Source organism: Pipistrellus kuhlii, unplaced genomic scaffold (genome assembly GCF_014108245.1).
Source record: "Pipistrellus kuhlii isolate mPipKuh1 unplaced genomic scaffold, mPipKuh1.p scaffold_m20_p_9, whole genome shotgun sequence".
Lineage (NCBI taxonomy): Eukaryota > Metazoa > Chordata > Mammalia > Chiroptera > Vespertilionidae > Pipistrellus > Pipistrellus kuhlii.
Window position 1 is genome coordinate 44,285,995 of NW_023425595.1, and position 19,203 is coordinate 44,305,197.

General features: G+C 39.3%; 1 long non-coding RNA gene across 1 annotated transcript in view; it reads right to left on the minus strand.

Annotated features, from left to right (window-relative positions):
- LOC118713553 overlaps positions 1-12,375 on the minus strand; it is a 28,579-nt gene extending 16,204 nt beyond the window's left edge. The window contains exons 1-2 of the long non-coding RNA XR_006740886.1: positions 11,908-12,375; positions 10,402-10,495 (exon numbers count right to left, since the gene is read on the minus strand). This is a non-coding gene — a long non-coding RNA (uncharacterized LOC118713553). The remainder of the gene's footprint in view (positions 1-10,401; positions 10,496-11,907) is intronic.
- Between the last annotated feature and the right edge of the window lie 6,828 nt (positions 12,376-19,203).

Consider the following 19,203-nt stretch of genomic DNA (forward strand, 5'->3'; position numbering starts at 1 on the left):
TCGTGCTGTGAAATCTCTTCTGACTCTGGACTTTCTCTGCCCCTGACCTCTACACATCTTTTCTCATACTTTATCCTCCAGTAATTTGGAAGCACATGCATTTTTCCAAACATACAGAATGTTTAGTAACTCTGTGCCTCAGTACAGTGGTTGGCAAACTTTGGCTCGTGAGCCACATGCAGCTCTTTGGCCCCTTGAGGGTGGCTCTTCCACAAAATACCACATGCGGGTGCGCACATACAGTGCGATTGAAATTTTGTGGCCCATGTGCAGAAGTTGGTTTTGGCTCTCAAAAGAAATTTCAATCATTGTACTGTTGATATTTGGCTCTGTTGGTTAATAGTTTTCCGACTACTGCCTTAGTACAAGCCTCGCTTTTGAAAAGATCTTTGGACTTCTCACTCCAAACTACTTATTCTTCTTCAGGTGATCCCTGCTCCATGGAACCTTCTCTACATCACACTCTCCCTCCCCATTAGTGGCTTGTTTCATACATCAGGCTCAGTAACCTCTTTATACCACTGTGAAATTATTGACTAAATAATAATAACAATATCACACTGTCCATTGTATAACATAAATATTTGACTTTATGACTTCATAACTAGCACAGTACCCCCACAAATTAGCTTTTCACCAATAATATTGATGTTGATGATGATGAAGAGGAATAATAATAGCAAATAGTAATAATAATAATAGATTAATAGATCAATAAGTAAAAGGGCACACACCTACAATAGGTAAGATGTTGAAATTCTGCCGACCTAAAATCTGCCCCCCTATTGGGGCTGGTGCAGCCTGTGTGCAACCCCTCTCTACTGTCTCCCTTGTTGTAGAGTCGACTGCTCCTACAGGGTCTGCAGCCCAGCCTTCTACTGAAGTTCAAGCTGCTTGGAGGTTGCTCAGTGCATATGAAGGATGCACTGCGTCAGAAACCAGAAATCTTGGATTCTGCTTCTTAGAATCCTGCTTTAAACTCTTAAATAGAATCCTGCCTTAAATTAGCCTATGACTATGGGCAAGTCTATGAAATAGAAAACAATTATATTTCTCCATCTACATGGAGAATATTAACCCTGGTCTGTATTTCCACACCATGTGGTTATGTTAAAAAGATGTTGTATGGCTTTGGCACATGTGGCTCAATTAGTTGGGCATGGGCACATGCATCAAAAGGTTGCAAGTTTGATTTCTAATCAAGGGTACATGCCCAGGGTGGCTGGCTGGATCCCCAGTAGGTGGCGTGCAAAAGGCAGCAAACTGATGTGCTCTTGCTCCCACATCGATGTTTTGCTCTCTTTCTAAAAATCAATAAACTGTGCTTTTTCAAAAAGATGCTGTATGTGACATGGCTCTTAAACAATGAAGTATGATACAGATTTAAAAGTCTTATTAAATATTGTTTTTATTTTTATGTATCCAGGACTGGTTATTTTCTCAGATAATCTCCACACACACCCCCATTTCAGCGATAGCATTTCCATCTTCAAATCCTGGGAAATCCACAGGATTACCTGTTGGAATACAGGGTATGTTTGCAAAGAACTTGGACTTTTGATTCAGATTTGTGTAGGAATCTTAGCTTCATTATTTACTAGCTGCATGACCTTGGAAAGTTTATCCAACATTCTTATACCTCAACTGTCTCATCTTCAAAGCAGAAATACCAATGCCTTTCTTATAGGTTCAGTGTGAAAATCAAATGATATAGCCTATAAGCTCCTTGACCACCCATAGTAGGTACTTAGTAGGTGCACACTGAGGTGGAAAGAGACTTTTTTAAGGGTTGCACAGACTCAAATCCTAGTGATGAAAACTTTCCAATTGCCTAGAATTAAAAACAAAACAAAACACAAGTTACTTTGACTCTTTGTAAAAAGTTAACTGGAATTAACTAAGAAATATAGGAAGGGTCAGATACACTTCCTGCATTTCAGAACAGTGATTGTTTCCTAACATTCAAGCCATCACATCCATAATCTTTGCCGTATGCAAGTATTACCTATACTGCTATTTTCTTACTCAACTAAGTTGGTTGCTACTTAGCCATATGAGCCTTGAAGTTACAAAATATGAAATAATATCCTGCCCAAAACACACTTACAGATTTACAAGACAGAACCATCAAAACAAAACTACAAAAAGGTGTGTGTGACCTATGTGGTTTGGAGCAGACTTATCCCGCAAATGCTGTGCCCATGGGCTTGCTCACAATTCTCTCACGAACTGGATTTAAAATAAACACTGGGTGTGACATGATCCTATGGCTTGGAATGTTTAGGATTAGTTTTAAGATTTGTATTGCACAAGAGTAAGCTTTTGCTTGCTTAGAATTTCCAAGTTCCACTTTGTAGGAGTATTTCCATTTCAAGCACGGCCCTGGCAGGTAACTCATATATATAGGAATGTAATAGAGTAGATGTGTAGAGGATAGAAATTCATCTATGTGTACGTGCTAAAGCCACCTGCACTCTCCCCGTGTTAATTTAATTGCTAATTCAACGAATCATCAATTAAACCAAAGTTTACCATCAGTCTGAGAAGTGAGATAATAGAGTAGCTTGAGGCACTAAGCAAAGATATTCTATCCATCTGGCAACAGGGGAACATTTGGTGAGAGAGGGGAAACAATTATTTATTTGGTGAGTTATTTAATTCTCACCCGGGGATATTTTCCCATTGATTTCTAGAGAGAGTGTAAAGGAAGGGAGAGAAACGTCAGTTGATTGCCTCCCCCATGAGGCTGCAACTGAGGCAAATGTCCTTGACTGAAATTGAACCCAAGACCCTATACTCTGCAGGTCAACACTATCCACTGAGACAAACTGGCTAGGGCAAGAGGAAACATTTAATTTCTCCATAATTTATTCTTTCATCTTTGTTATCTCCATTTCCAGAACTTTAGTTCCAACCCTTAGTAATTTAGGAAATGAGCATTTCCTCACTGGCTTCCCTGCCTCTGGTTCATGTCATTGTTCCCCAGTCTCCACATGACCATCATTTACTCATTTGAAAGATATAGACTGAGCTCCTGCTATGTGCCAGGTACTGTTCCAGAGCCTTGATGATGTTATATCGCCCTCCCCGTGGCCTTCCTGTTGGAATCTGCATTCCTTAGCTTAGCATTCAGGGCTCACATTTATCTGGGCCCTGCTCACCTCCTGACCACTCCTTTCTCAGCATTTCATACCCGCACTGCTTGCTTTTCTCCTGGCTCCTGTGTTCACACTTCCCACAACCTGGCCATGAATATATGAATATTATATTTGTCTTTCTCCAATCTGGCTGTCTCATCTTGACCTGTCTAACCTCACCTTTTCTGAAAAAAGGAGACTGATATAGACAGAATCCCCGCAAAGGATCAAAGGGCGTCTACATTTATAATGTTTAAAAGAAAGAAACAAATAAAAAACAGTTTACATTACATGTATGTGCGCGTGCGCGCGCACACACACACACACACACACACACACACAGAAAAGCCACATTTAATCATTTCTAAACAGTAAAAATGTATATATTTTTATCTTTCTATATTTTTGTATTCTCAAAATTCTCTTTGATGATCATCATTTAATTTCATAATTGGAAGAACAAACATTTTTAAATTAGGAAGGGTGGGTGAGAAAAAGATAGAAAGGAAGAAAGGAAGAAGAAAAAGATACAGAAGCTTCTTAGTTCAGCTAGAGACAGACTCATAGATAGAGAGTAGGCTGACAACTGTCCAGGGATGGGGTTGAGGGGCTGAAAGGATTGAGCAAAAAAGAAAAAAAAAGAAGAAGAAGAAAAAAAAAGGAGAAAGGTAAGTCTGATGAAGGCTTGGGCTAGGGTGGGGTTAAGACAAGCAAGGGAGGGAAATGGGGAATATCTGTAATACTGTCAGCAATAAAAAAATATTTTAGCCTGGCCGACATAGCTATAGTTAAGGGTCGACTATGCACCTGGAGGTCATCAGTTCGATTCCTGATCAGGGCACACGCTCAGTTTGTGAGCTTGATCCCCGGCAGATGTGTGCAGGAGACAGCCTGTCAATGTTTTGCTGTCATCATTGTTTCTCTCTCTCTTTATCCCTCTCCTTTCCTTTCTCTGTGAAATCAATTTAATTTTTTTTAATTTTTTAAAAAGAGAAAGAACTCATTGACAAGGATAATAGATTAGGGGAGGAGGTGGAAAAAGGTATAAGTAGGATAAATGGTGATGGGAAAAAATAAAATAGAGGGGAAAAAGACACAGAAGCATTGAACAAATTTCAGGGTGAATAAGTTACCCATCAGCTTACTGAACTGGCCTTTCTTCTTGTATAATAAAAATCACCCACAGGTTTCCCATTTATTGCGAAACTCAGTTAATTACAGCATTATCTGTTGTTGCTTCTGGGCAGGGTCAATAAAGGTAATGAGATCTTTTACAATCCTTAGAAAGTTACTCTCATTCCTTGTGAAACATCTATACCAGATGCAATGCACATTAGTAAAGAGCCTTGGTGAGTAACAGGAATGAATAACATGATCCTAAGGTCAGTGAAGTAAAAAAGTGAGGCAATTATAAAGGTGACTCAGAAACAACTTCTTGTCCCTGAATAACCAAGAGCAATAATTTTTATAAGAATTATTTAGAGAAAAAAAAAGGTCTTCATTCTGAGGATTAACAAAGCCAGATACATTAAAAAAAAAATCATACACTTTTAGAGTTAGACCCTTAGGATTTCTCAAAATTTGTTAATATCAATATTGTATACAGAAACTTGAGATTATTCACAACTTTTCAGTAGCAATACAAAGAAAGACTAGGAGTTATAACCTTAGACAAACCCAAACTTGAACTCCAGTTCCATCCTTGGACAATAACTAGGCCTACCCAAATCTCTGTTTCCCTGCGAGTAAAATAAAAATAACAACATCCACTTCAAAGACTGGTTGTGAAAACAAATGAAATGCACCCTGGATACATACACTGAATGGCCAGATTATTATGACCACCTGATGTTTGTAGGCAAATTAGCCATACACTGCCTCGTATGGGATACGGAAGCCGAAGGCCAGTTTGAACACCTTTGCTGTCTGTAGTTACTAAGATAAAAGGTCTCCGATTTGCACAGGAAAACAATGATTGGACAGTGGAGCATTGGAAAAAAGTCATGTGGTCTGATGAATCATGTTTCCAGTTGCATCATGCAGATGGCAGAGTGAGAATTTGGCAGAAACAGCATGAAAACATGCACCCCACATGCATGAGTACAACCCTTCAAGCTGGTGTGGTTTGGGGCATATTTTCCTGGCATGATTTTGGCCCTTTAATTTATGTGGAACAATGTCTGAATAGCACAACATACCTAAGTACTGTTGCTGATCAAGTTCATCTTATCATATTGATGGTATATCCCAGTGGTTGACAAATGGCGGCTCTCAAGCCACATGTGGCTCTTTGGCCCCTTGAGTGTTCTAACGCCACTTCTTCAAAACAGACTCGACCCGGCCAAAAACTGACCTCTGTACATGGGCCACGAAATTTCAATCGCACTGTAGTGCACTCCTGCATGTGGTATTTTGTGAGAGAGATACACTCAAGGGGCCAAAGAGGTGCATATGGCTCATGAGCTGCAATGGTGCTCATATGTGCAGGAGTGGTTTCAAGAACATGAGGGAGACTTTGCCTTGCTTAGGTGGCCCCCACAATCACCAGATCTCAATCCAACTGAGCATTTGTGGGACGAAGTTAAAAGAGCCATCAGGCAGCTGGTTCCACAACCATCAAATCTCACAGAACTGGACAGTGCTATTCGTCAGGCATGGTGTCATATTCCTCGCATCACCTTTCAACGTCTCATGGAGTCAATGCCAAGAAGAATTGCTGCAGTATTGAAGGTAATCTGGCCACTCAGTGTAGATGGTATTCATAAATGGGTGCCATAGTTTGTTAACCCTTCCAAAATAAAAAACTAGGGAAATGAGATTGCCCCTTGGAAATTTTGCAATATATGCAAAATCAGTGCATAAGTCTGAATAGTTGACAGTTCAGCAAAGCTGATGGAATTTATTAACATTTAAAGCAAGGCTCAGAAGGAAGGACTGGGAATCTCAGAGGCATTCCACATGGAAGCATTTGCAAAGCCCATAATCTCCAAGTCCTATGCCTGAAGGATCCCCAAGGCGGAAGGTTGGATAGATTTTCTGTGAAGGAGTGTTAGCTTTCTATTTTCATAGGCACTTTTGCCTTTACTTGCAGATGTGGGTATGAGAGTGTTTAAAACTAATGCCTTGGGTACCCCTGGCTTCCCTTGTAGCAATTACATGCTACCCATGCACCTCTGCTATTTATTTAGAATTCCATGTAGGCCAGCCTCTAGCAACAGTATGCAGTGGTCACTTAGAGGTCGAGTATTCTAGTCCCTGTGGTCATTACTTCTTATGGTAAATTCATAAACTGGTATTTGAGTTTTGGATCTCAGTTCTTTCAGCTTTGAAGATATGACCCTGCTGAAGGGATACACCTGTTCCTTGTGTTGTCAAGATCGGCAAGACCTCAGAGTGTGGGGGATAATCAAGACAATACATATCCTCTGGAAAGGGTTTTTTGGAGGGTAGCTGGCAGCGTCCTTTGGTGGGACAACCAGTATCACCTTCTGGCTACATTAAATATTTTAAATGTCCATCCTAGTCACCAACTAATTATTCATCGCATCTCTTTCCCGTTCCAAGGTGTCTTTGGTTGGATATTCCCTGAAGATGCCACTAAGATGAATAGTTCTGTGCAAATAAGGTATTTGGGAGGTGATTCGGGAATCACCAATAGAAAAGTGGAGCCAGGAAACAAGAAGTGGGGAAAAGCCAATAAATTATATCATATCAAGCAACACTGAAGGCAACTAGGCCTAATCCCAAAGACACAATTATTCACTCCCATCCTCACAGAAAAAGAAGATGTATGTTTATCTCCTTATTCCCATTTCTTTTGGCTTAGGGCTGCTTCCTGGTGCACCAACTCCTAGCACTTGCAGCCTGAGGAGAATGTCCTCAGGTGAGAATCTCAGGGTTTTTGGGTAGACCTGCATAGGCATGTCCTAGAAAAGGGAATGTCAGAAAGAGGCAAGGATGAAGAGTGGGGCAATCAATAGCCTCTGCTCTGGGCGGTAGTTCATGGAAGAATAAAGCATAATTGATATACACAAATGCTTACAAATGACTGAACATACCTCTAAACGAAAGCCCCATTCACTCACAGTGGTAAAAGCAATGGAAGATTTCAGACTTGGCTCCCACAAGGGCAGCAGAGGAAAAAGAAGTGAAGGCAAATCTGAGCCCCATTCTTACTTCCTACATTCTCTGGAATTGGAGGGGAAAAAATGACTGTAGCTATTGACTCCCCCAAACAATGCTAAGTCAGATTCGAACAGTCTAGTCTTATATTTGCACAGTAAGTACTCGCTTCAAGTCATGGATAGGTTCTGAGACATGAAGGGAAATGGTGAATCATGAAAACAATTTTACCATAGGCTAATTGATAGAAACAATACTTAAGTTCCTAGGCGTCTGATCAATGTTATAACAAAATGACATTGAATGAAAACAAAATGCTATATTCTGTTTCATTTTCCTGCAGAAATCAAAGCCTGGGAGTCTGCCAGCTTAGCCAAGTGTGGTGACATTAGAACACAAGCTCAGACTTCTCCTCAATATTCCCAATGCAAGTGATATCACATGTATTTACATTTCCCAATTTTATTTAAGACTAGGTGCACAAATTCATACACCAGTGGGGTCCCTTGGCCTGGCCTGTGGGATCAGACCAAAACCAGCTTTCTGACATCCCACAAAGGGTCCCAGATTGTGAGAGGGCACAGGGTAGGCCAAGGGACCCCACCAGTGCATGATCAGGGCCAGGGAGAAATGTGGGAAGTTGGCCAGCCAGGGAGGGATCATGGGAGGGCTCCAGTATGCATCTGGCCTTTCTCCCTCAGTCCCCATTAGCCAGACTTCAGCAACAAGCTAACCTACCAGTTGGATCATCTGCCCCCTGGTGGTCAGTGCACATCATAGTGAGCAGTTGAATGGCCTTAGCATATCATTAGCCGATTACACTTGATTGGTTGAATGACCAACCAGTTGACTGGACACTTAGCATATCAGGCTTTTATTATATAGGATTCACTCAAGACTCCCTTGCTCTCTCATTATCAGTTATTTGGAGGAGTTTCTTTCTCTCTTCCCTCTTACGTTGCAAGAACTCCTGGCAGGGCAAGAGGGAGGTGAGACTTATACAGACCTGAAATGGCTCTACTGAGCATCAAAATCTTGAGCAGAAGGAAGCAAGATTACTGAATGTGTGCCTCTGCTGCCCTTGCTCCTTAATGCTGTGTGAAACCTACCTCTTCAGCTCTAAGCTATAATGGAGTGTCCTTGTCCAGCTCTCTGTCCAGAAGTGTGGCTCTTAGGGGACTACAAGCCCTCACAGTTAACCTGAGTCCCAGTACTTCTTCACACAGTGGTCTTAGGCCACAGGGCCCAGCTCTGACCTGGACTCCCCCTGCCCTTTACTTAGAGATCCTAGTAGGTATGGGTTCCTCCTCCCCCCCCCCCCCCCCCACAAGCCACAAAACTAAAAGTCAAAAATGCTCTTTACTTTCCTGTTTTTGAATGAGAAAACCTAATTGCTTCACTGAAAACTGAGTCAGCTTCTTCTCTCTTGGTTATTTTCAGCTTTCTTTTTTATTTTATTGTTAATCCTTACTTGAGGGTATTTTTCCATTGATTTTTACAGAGAGTGGAAGGGGTGGGGAGAGACAGAGAAAAAGAAACATGGATGTGAAAGAGGCACATGGGCTGGTTACCTCCCACAGGAGCCCCAACCAGGACTGGAACTTGAGCCTGCAAGATGTATGTACCCTTGTCTAGAATCGAACCCAGGACCCTTCAGTCCACGGTCTGATGCTCTATCCACTAAGGCAAACAGGCTAAGGAAACTTTCCTTTTGAGGTCTACAAGTTCATAGGCATACGTAAACACAAATTCAGAAAGAGAGAAGTAGAAAAAGCTGACTCGGTGACGAGGGGATTGGGATGGGACACCAAGCCCTAAGGTTACTCTTCATTCCTAAAAAAGCACAGGCAAGCATCATCAAAGACTTCTCTGTTGCTAAACACAGCAAAAATAAAAAGTTCTAGCCTAGCATCCCACCAGAACATTTCAGAAGTTGTAACTGTTTACTCGTTGGAGTTTCTAATTGATGTATCCTTGTCTTATCTGGCCATCGCCCCCATTTCACAGGCCTCTGATTTCAACTGGTCTTCAAGTCCCAGATGCCCACACCCCACACCAATTCTCAACAGCTAAGATCACCATAGTCAAACTGTATTGTCCATGTGATACTTAGAGATGCAAAGAATTCAGAGAGGTTTTCTTTTAGATGTTAATGCTTTGGAGTGTGCATTGTGTTCCCCATATCCTCTGCTGAGCTCATTCTGATGCATCTACTGTGCAGTGGGTGATGCTTCCATTGATAGTTCTAAGATCATTTCAAGAATCTCACTGAAGGCTTTCTGGCTGTCTGAACCATATATATATATATATATATATATATATATATATATATATATATATGATAGAAATATTTAACATTTGTTTAGTACAGTCTCTTTCAAATCTCAATGAAAAATGACTAAAGGAGTTTGTTAAATCACATCTTGAGATTCAAATCAGAAGGTCTGGTATAGGTCTCAGAAATCTGAAATTTTAACGACTTGCAGATCCAAAGGGTTAGACCACTTTATGCAAAATACTTATTTGGTATCATCTCTGTGTTAGGCAATTTGCTAAAAGCTTTGTAGGTCTTATTTTATCAAACCATCACATCAATGCTATAGCACAGCTATTACTATCTTTATTTTACAGATGAGTAAATTCAGGCTGAGAAAGAAATTAAAACCCAAGGTCATTAAACAAGTATGCTAAATCACAGCTTCAAATTCATTTATATCTAGATGGTTGTAAAACCAAACTCCTTTCAATTATGTTGCATTATAAAATAAATTCTAGTGTTAAGGATATTTTAGTTCTAGCAAAAAATCGCAATTCTCTATTAATATATCTTAGTTAAAAAACAACCTGATGTCTGGGTTGAAGACTTAATCCCCAGTAGGGGGTGTGAAGGAGGCAACCTCAATGTTTCACTCTCACATTGATGTTTCTTTCTCTCTCCCTCTCCTTTCCTCTCTCTCTCTGTCTAAAATCAATTTTAAAGTTTTAAAATGGAGTCTTTTAAAAAATAATAAAAGGAAAAAAACCCTACTCTTTAGTCATAATTTATTTATCAATCATGTTATTGTAGTTAGAAGATGAAGTGATAAAAAAAAAAACCCTGGATAATAATGACTTGAAACAATTCCGCTTCATTTTTACTTACCCTCACACCTGTCTTGGGTTGTGCTAGGGGTTCTATTCCATGTCGTCTTCATTCAGGAACACAAAGCCACTACAATCTGGCTCATCACTGCTCCCTGTGGCAGGGGAGGGAAGTGAAGCAAAAAGTTACCAGTTTTTTCTCCCATTTCATAGCATTAGGAGGGGAGGGAGGAGCACTTCTGCTGTATGCTCAGAAGACAGAGAGTTGGAAATATTTGTGAACAGCACAAACATTCGCAACTACTAAAATGAGTGAAAGAGGACCCGGGTTCAAGTTCTGTTTTTACATTGTGCTAACATTATTACTTTAACCAAGTGAATAAATCTCAATTTCTTTATTTCCTAACCATGTATGATGTTTATACCACAGGGCTGTTGTGAGAAGCAAATGAGATTAAATATGTAAATTCAAGCAGCTATGTGCCTGAAGCATAATAGATGCTCTCACTGAAACTAATTGAATTAGAAATAGCACTTTGCTGATTATAGATACCAATGCATGTACCAATGATGCCTCAAATTCAAGTAGTTGTTACTGGATTTCCACATTTAAATTCAGATATGGTTCTAATGAAACTTGGGAAATCACTGTGAAGGCAGCAATGAAGGCATTAATTTGGTAGAGTGAGGAGCTGTCAGAGGCTGGGTTCCCCAATAAACAGCTCTTAGGAAAAACATTTTTTTATTTTTTTTTTGCAGGTACAGAATCTGAAAGGCATATGGAAAGCTGGATTGCATAAGAAGAAAATTTGACTTGTGATGCAATAATAACAGAACCAATTTGTCTGGGAGCTTTGGAGCTGGGACAGCTTTCAGGGATGTTTTGGATGGTGGCAAGGAAGGCAAGCCTACTCTGGGAACTATAATCAGGCAATACTCAGTGCTCCTGGGGAATCTGGGAGCCTGCAAACTTCAGGATCTCTGAGCAAAGTACCACAGGATCCACATTGAAAGCAACCCTGAAGCCCTGGCTGGTTTGGCTCAGTGGGTAGAGCGTCGGCCTGCAGACTGAAGGGTTCTGGGTTTAATTCTAGTCAAGGGCACATGCCTGGGTTGTGGGCTTGATCCCCAGTGAGGGGCGTGAAGGGGATTTTCTCTCATCATTGATGTTTCTATCTCTCTCCCTTTCCCTTCCTCTCTGAAACCAATGGGGGGGGGGGAATATATATATATATATATATATATATATATATATATATATATATATATATATTTTAAAGACAGATTCTCATTTAAAAAAACAAAACAAAAAATAAATAAATAAAAGTAATCCTGAAAATGGAATAGGCTACAAAACTGGGATAGGCTACAAAAATGGAATAGGCTACAAAAATAGGCTTCTAAACTGTTACAGCTTTCCCATTATTGTCTGGACACTGTTTCTTTCACATTTTTACAATTTTTATACTGAAAAGACACCCCACACAATTGTTTCCTCGGGAAGGAGAACACATAAAGGAGGCTTATGTTTCGCAGAGCACTAAGGGTGTATGACGGTACATCTTACCCTTGCAGGCGCCTCTGTGTTAGCAAGCCCAAGGACACTCCAAAGAGGCCTAAAGAACTCTCCATCATCGCAAAGTGTCTTCCAAATAAGGTCACGGTGGACTATAAGTAAAAACAAGATGTGAAATAGTATTTATCAAGTGTTTTCTAAAAGCCAAAATCTTTTCACAAAGTTTATCTCCCATAATCCAGTTTTCAAATATTTATCATCCTTCTCTGATGCATGAAGAAACTGAGGCTTAGAGACGCTAAGAAAAATGAGAAGGGCTTAATCTGAAATGTGTCAGTCTTCAAGGCTCCAGCTCATTTATCCACATTAACAAGTCATTGGCCACAATATTAAATTCTTATAACTAACACAGGAGAAGCCCTATAGTGTACAGAAAGGGAACAGACAGAAGTTTAGATGCTGATTCTATCAGGTACTGACTCTATGTATGACATTTGTAAAGGGCTTCATATTTTTCAGCTCAGATATTTTATCAGAAAGATGCAAAAGACATAAAAAGACAGCAAAAAAAATGAAGAAGTAATATTAATTTTGTTAAATATTGTATCTGAGATACATACTAGTAAAATAACCTTCTAGGGCAGCGGTAGGCAAACTCATTAGTCAACAGAGCCAAATATCAACAGTACAATGATTGAAATTTCTTTTGAGAGCCAAATTTTTTAAACTGAAAATTCTTCTAATTCCACTTCTTCAAAATAGACTCTCCAAGGCCGTGGTATTTTGTGGAAGAGCCACACTCAAGGGGCCAAAGCAGTTTGCCGACCATGGTTCCAGGGCCTTTCAGATGTAGCGTTACATAATTCTTTAAATGATGAATTCAATTCACATGCTTAGATGAATTTGCCGCTCCTCCTCCCCAGTCTGCTTAGAAGGAAACCTAGGGGAGCCCTGGTGGTCCCCCCCCAGGAGCTCTGCCTGGACAGGGGAGGGAAACATTCTGCCTCAGTGGTTTCCCTGTCTGTACAGTCAGCCTGGCCTCGAAATGTATGTGCTCAGGCGGTTACAGACAATCAAATCATCCAATACCCTCCTTTCGTTTTCCCAGAAAAGCCCTGGTGATAATTCCAGTAGACTTCTTCTTCTCCAACTCCTTTTTTTTTTTTTTTTTTTTTTTTTTTTAATCTTCCTCTTTTTCCTGACCCATTTTTGCATGGGATATTTTCTTCAGCAATTGAACAAGTTTTAATTAAGGCTGATAATTCTGGGGTGCCTTGCACATGCTCCCTGATGAGTAGCATATAAATGGACACAATAAACAGACCTAATATTGAGAGAGTCTACAGCTGCATCTGCTAATTAGGGCCAATAAAGGCTTGTGGGGCAAGAGTTCCCATGTGACGTTTGTTTAATTAAAGCCTTTGTCTGCCCTACTCAGAAGGGTGAAAAATATTCCACTTAAAATGCACTGAAAACAAACATAGCCTTTAGAATGCAGAACATTCCACAATAATCCCTCCTGGGCTCCCAGAAGGAAACTTTTAGGCCAAAATAATATATATATGTATATTTTTATAATACATACAATGCTTTTGTTGTCATTTTAATTAAACCAGTTAATCTATTCTATTTCCCAATCCACACATATACATAGGAGTAAGTAGGTCTGGCCAGTAAGCTCTAAGTTGATTAGGTTCAGCTATAAGGTGGGGAGAATTGGGACAGGGACGCTGGGCCCTACTGGCAGAATGGACCGTTCATCTATTACCCTGTGGATGATAAGCTCATTTTGACCAACTATATAATTGTTTGCTCAATAACAGGCTGAGTTTTTTACTGTGGAAGTTTAGTTATCTGTTACAGGTCAAGGAATAAGATTCATTGAAACCGGATAGTAAAGTGGAGAAGGCTTTAGGCAGAAGACAGAAAGTGTGGCTGGGGTCCTGACTTTGCCATGAATTTATTAGTCATAGTTGCTGTATCTATAGAAACTAAAGCATGATATTTAGGGAGGACTTCAACTTGCTTGTTTTCAAGGTTTTGCTGGTTCAATTTATTTGATTACACTCTTTAACTAAGGGAATTTTTTCAAATATGGTCCATATAAATTGCCAATTTTTAAGTAATTAACATAGGAAAGCAAATTTTAATGAATTGGTAAATAGTTCTTTCATGACATATCTTGTAGGGTTCTTAATATATATATATATATATATATATATATATATATATATATATATATGACATTTAATTTACTATGAAGAATTTAAATTATTAATAAATTATGGTTACTGGGAATGCATAGAAGGTATTGGCAATTAGAACTCTAGATGAAAGGTAGACTTCAATCTATATAGCCATCCCTAGTTCATGATTTAGCCCTACATTCTGCTAAAAACAATAAAGATTACAGAGTCTTAATTCAAGATGCACTTTATTTCCTCTCTACCTTTTAATGTTTCTAAAATCAAGATGCTCCTTCAAATCAAAGCCCAATGGGGCTAGTCTACATTGTAACAGGGCTCTCATTGTCTACAGGTATGTAAATTTAGTTGTGTGTGTGTGTGTGTGTGTGTCTGTGTGTGTGTGTGTTGAGATAACTTTTTATCTGACACTCATCTTTTAATATGCCAAAGGTTAAATTTCCACTTTTAACTTTGGAAACTTAATTGTTACTAAATTTGTCTTCCATAATCTTATAGTTGGAAGCAATATTGAAAAAACAAAATTATTCTAAATTTTGACACTTTCTTGTCACACATAAGTCAATAAATAAAAGATAGCAAATTTCTAAAGTGTCTCAGGACAGATAATGAAATAGTCAAAGCAATGACAAATTGATCTGATCAGGTCACTTGTGTGAAGAACTTTGACTTCTGACTCAGAATTCTGTCTTTATAGACTTCCTTTTCTCTTTTCTTTCCTTCTTTTTTATTCCTTCCTTTCTTCCGTGGCTCTCTCTCTCCCCCCTTCCTTCTTCCTTTTTTAAATAAGTGACTATTTTTAATATCTTTACACTATTAAAAATTCAGTGCAAACATAAAATTACAAAGAAGTGAAATAAGTGCCTCATCACCCCAAAATGATTAGTAATATTAGAAAAATATCAATCTAGAATTACTTATATTCATATGTTCAGATAAAGGGATAGACAGATACCAGCATATCTTGGAGTTGTTTGGCTTTAGACCCCAGCAATGAAGTGAGTATCACAATAAAGAGAGTTTTAATTTTGCAGGTGGACAGTCTTGCCTTCAATTTGCCATGAAGGAAACACCTGTGAAGCACAATAAACTAAGGTATGACTGCAGATAGATAGATAGAAATTGTTAAGATATGGGGGTTGACTTGTGCATATTTTCTTAATGTAAAGTATTCTGTTTATAGAGAGTCCCCTGGTTACATCAGACTCATTGTACGTCATTTCATGGTTATGTCGCCATCTCCTATTTATTTATAAAATAAAAAAAGTTCCCTCATTTTGACATATGTGCTTTACTTATTTATTTATTTATTTTTTACCATATTTACCACGAGTAAAGGTCAGGAATTGTTATTTTCCTTTTAATTTATTTTTTTTTACTGTTTCACTTCATTACTGCTGTGTATGTGCCCCATGTGAGTGACGGAGGTGCTTATGTAGGTGGATTCTGACTTACAATGAAAATCACATTACATCACGCTGTAAGAATGGAACTCCAATGTTACCTGAGGACCTACTGTACTTTTACTTTAACACACACAAAAAAATAAATATAGCAAATGGCTTAGTATATATACAAGAAACCAATTCTTTGTTCAAAGACCATCCATCATACCACCTGAGACTTTTTAAAAATATGTTTTTATTGATTTTAGAGAGGAAGGGAGAGGGAGAGAGGGACAGAAACATCAACAATACCTCCTGCTCGCCCCCCACTAGAAATCAAGCCCACAGCCCAGGCATGTGCCCCAACTGGGAACTTAAATAGAGACCTTCTGGTTCATAGGTTAATGCTAACCCATTGAGCAATACTGGCTGGGCCTATTTGAGCCTTTAATTCTCTGTATTCCTCATACAGTAGCAATTAGGATGTTTTAGCTTACAAGGAAAAAGTAGCTTGAGCCAAAAAAAAGGTATCCTAGCCCAGCTGGTATTGTTCAGTGGTTGCGCATCAACCCTTGAACCAAGAGGTTGCTGGTTCAATTTCCAGTCAGGGTACATGCCTGGGTTTTGGGCTCAATCCCCAGTGGGGGTCATGCAGGAGGCAGCCAGTCAATAACATTTCTCTCTCTCTCTCATCTATGTTTCTATCTCTCTATCCCTCTCCCTTCTTCTCTCTCTAAAAAACCATTTTAAAGAACATATTTATTTTTTTTTAAAGGTATCCTATATAATAAAAACATGATTTGCTAATGGACTGAATGGCCAAATGACTAGTGGCTATGGTGTGCACTGACCACCAGGGGGCAGCTCCTGCACTAAATGTCTGCCCCCCGGTGGTCACAGACTGCAAGAGGGTGCAGGCTGGGCTGAGGGGACCCTCCCCCCAGAGCACAATTTTTGTGCACTGGGCGTCTAGTTGCATTATAATGAAAGAGGGCAAATTCAGAAAAATTCCGGAGCTGCTGTGTCTCAAGAAGATATTGCAGCTAGAAGTAGAAAACTGAATGGCCTGTTTCTTTCATTTAAAAAAATAAATATTTATTTATTAAATTTAGGGTGACAGGAGAAGATTTGACTTTGAGTGGCGGGCACTTGGTGCGATATACAGATCTTATAACATAGAAACCCACACCTGAAATTTAAATGGCCTGTTTCTTACCTCTGCTCTTGTTAACCAGTCTCTCTCTCTTCCCAAGTTGAAGTCCGTCATTTAAGTTATTCATCAATATCAGGGGAATGTCAGGTCCTTGGGCCTTAAAAGGCCTGGGAAATGTTTGACCAAATATAGCAGGTCAATTTTTAAGTAGATAATTTTGTATAGCCTGGGAATGAGATTACAAATATCCAAATGACCCTTGGCAGAATAAGGTTCCCTACTCCTGGTCTACATGAAGGGATTACTTTCTCTATAAACTAAATGACAATACATCATGAAGAAAAATGTGATTAGGATAATACTGATGACGGTGATGACGATGAAGTAACTACTTGATATGCCTGAAAACATGGGTAATATCTAGCCAATGGGTTTGATGTTTAAATATTGGACAAAATCATGTATGGAAAAATCTATCCAAATTTCCAGGAAAAGGCAAATGAAAGGTGGAGTAAGTTTGCATCACAAAGGGCCTTGATTCAGGCTTAACAGAAATATCAGTTAGCAGTCATCACACACTGGCCGTGTGCCAGGCAACTTCTGAATTTAAGGCTTAAGGTAAATTGTCATCTTTTGTTGTTGTTGTTTATTTTCACTCAAATATATTTTCCATTGAAGGGAAGGAGCCTGCAACCCAGAAGGAGCCCTTGACCAGAATCAAACTGGGGCCTTTCAGTCTGCAGGCTGACACTTATACACTGAGCCAAACCAGCTAATGCAGTAAATTATCATTTTTCATATTCTTGACAACTGTATGAGGAGGAGGATCTCATTGCCTCCCTTTGCCAGATGAGGAAACTAAAACAGCAGATGAGAAAGTATTAGAAGATGGAATTGAAACTTGCCAGTCTGACTCAAGGGCCTGTGCCCTTAAACTCTGTTTTACAGTAACTCTCAGTTTGAATTTTAACCCAAGGACAGAGGCAATCAAAGTGTTCAACCCATGCAGTTTTAGAAATAATTTGATACAAATTTGGTTTGTTTAAAGATCACTCAGATGATAAAATAGAGAATACTTTCATGACATAAATATTAGTTCTCAGTATTGCTAGTAACATTAAGAATAAAAATAATTGTGTGCAAAGAAATTGAAAATATATGCAACTCAAAATAATCTGAATAAACATTTTCACAGCTCTGAATCCATTTGGAGATATATATATATATATATATATATATATATATATATATATATATGGTTTTTTTTGTAATTGATTGATTTTTTTACAGAAAGGAAGAGAGAAGGACAGAGAGTTAGAAACACTGATGAGAGAGAATCATCGATCAGCTGCCTCCTGCACACCCCCTACTGGGAATGTGCCCACGACCAAGGCACATGCCTCTGACCGGAATCGAACCCTGAATCTCTCAGTCCTCAGGCCAACGCTCCATCCACTGAGCCAAACCTGTTTCGGCCCATTTGGTGATTTTAAAGGGTATACACCAAGATTACTGTTTTTTAAGAAAATATAGTTTTCTCTCTTTTCTCCTGTGAGGCAAAAACCTAGCTCACGGTAAGACTAAAGGTTCTTGAGTTACTGACAGCATGCTATGCCTTGGCATAGAACAGATTCAGGTTCTGAAGAGACGAGTCATGTGTTCAGCAATCCTGGGATCAGACTGGGAGGGACCTCCAGAGGGACACATAAAGCCTGAGAGGAAATATCTCTGAGGCACAGGCACCCAGAGCAAGCTCTTCCGTGCTGCAGATTCTTACCCCAACAATTGCACTGGAGGAAAGGCTAATCCAGGCCAAATGTTTCATCTTCATTCCAGGCACAGCTCCAGTTTCCATTTGCAAGTTCATGAGAAAAACTTCAGATTTCTCTGAGCAATTGGTTTTCATATTCAATTTCTCTTCTCTCTCTCTTTCTCATACACACGTATATACATTTATGTATATGTACAAATGTATATATGAAGACATATACACACATGGCTGCATATATATTAGTGATTAATTTTCCTTTGATAGATATAAACAAATCCAGTTCCCGACAACATGGATATTCTTTTGTTCCCTTTCATTATAACTCAGAATTCCCTTTCGTTCCTTGTATTTTTTTAGTAGTTTATTTTTATGTTCTAGGTTCCTTCAAGTTCTGCTCAGGGCCCACCTCTATAAGTAAGTAATAGATTCAGCAACAAGAAATAGCTTTTTATTTCTAGTACCCCAGGTCTGTTTCATGATATTTTAGTCTGTCTTTGCTTTTGCAGGAAGGACAGGAAGGTCTTGCTGTTCTGGTCACAAGAAGAAAGAAGCCCATCTTCTCCTTCCCTGGCAGCCAGCCTGCTTTCCAGAGGGAAGGCTGTTGGCCTAGATACACTGCCGAGTGATGTGGTCACTTCCCCTGACTACACTGCCAGATGTTATTGCACAGGACACTAACCCATTATATAACCGCTGGATGACCTCTCCTTCACGCTTAGGAATGTCTGTGCAGTCATCAAATATCTATATGAGGTTTAATAGCAATTATCCCCCACATATTTCTACCGAGACCCAGAAATAAAGCATGACTAAGAAAGGGTCCTTGTGTTTATG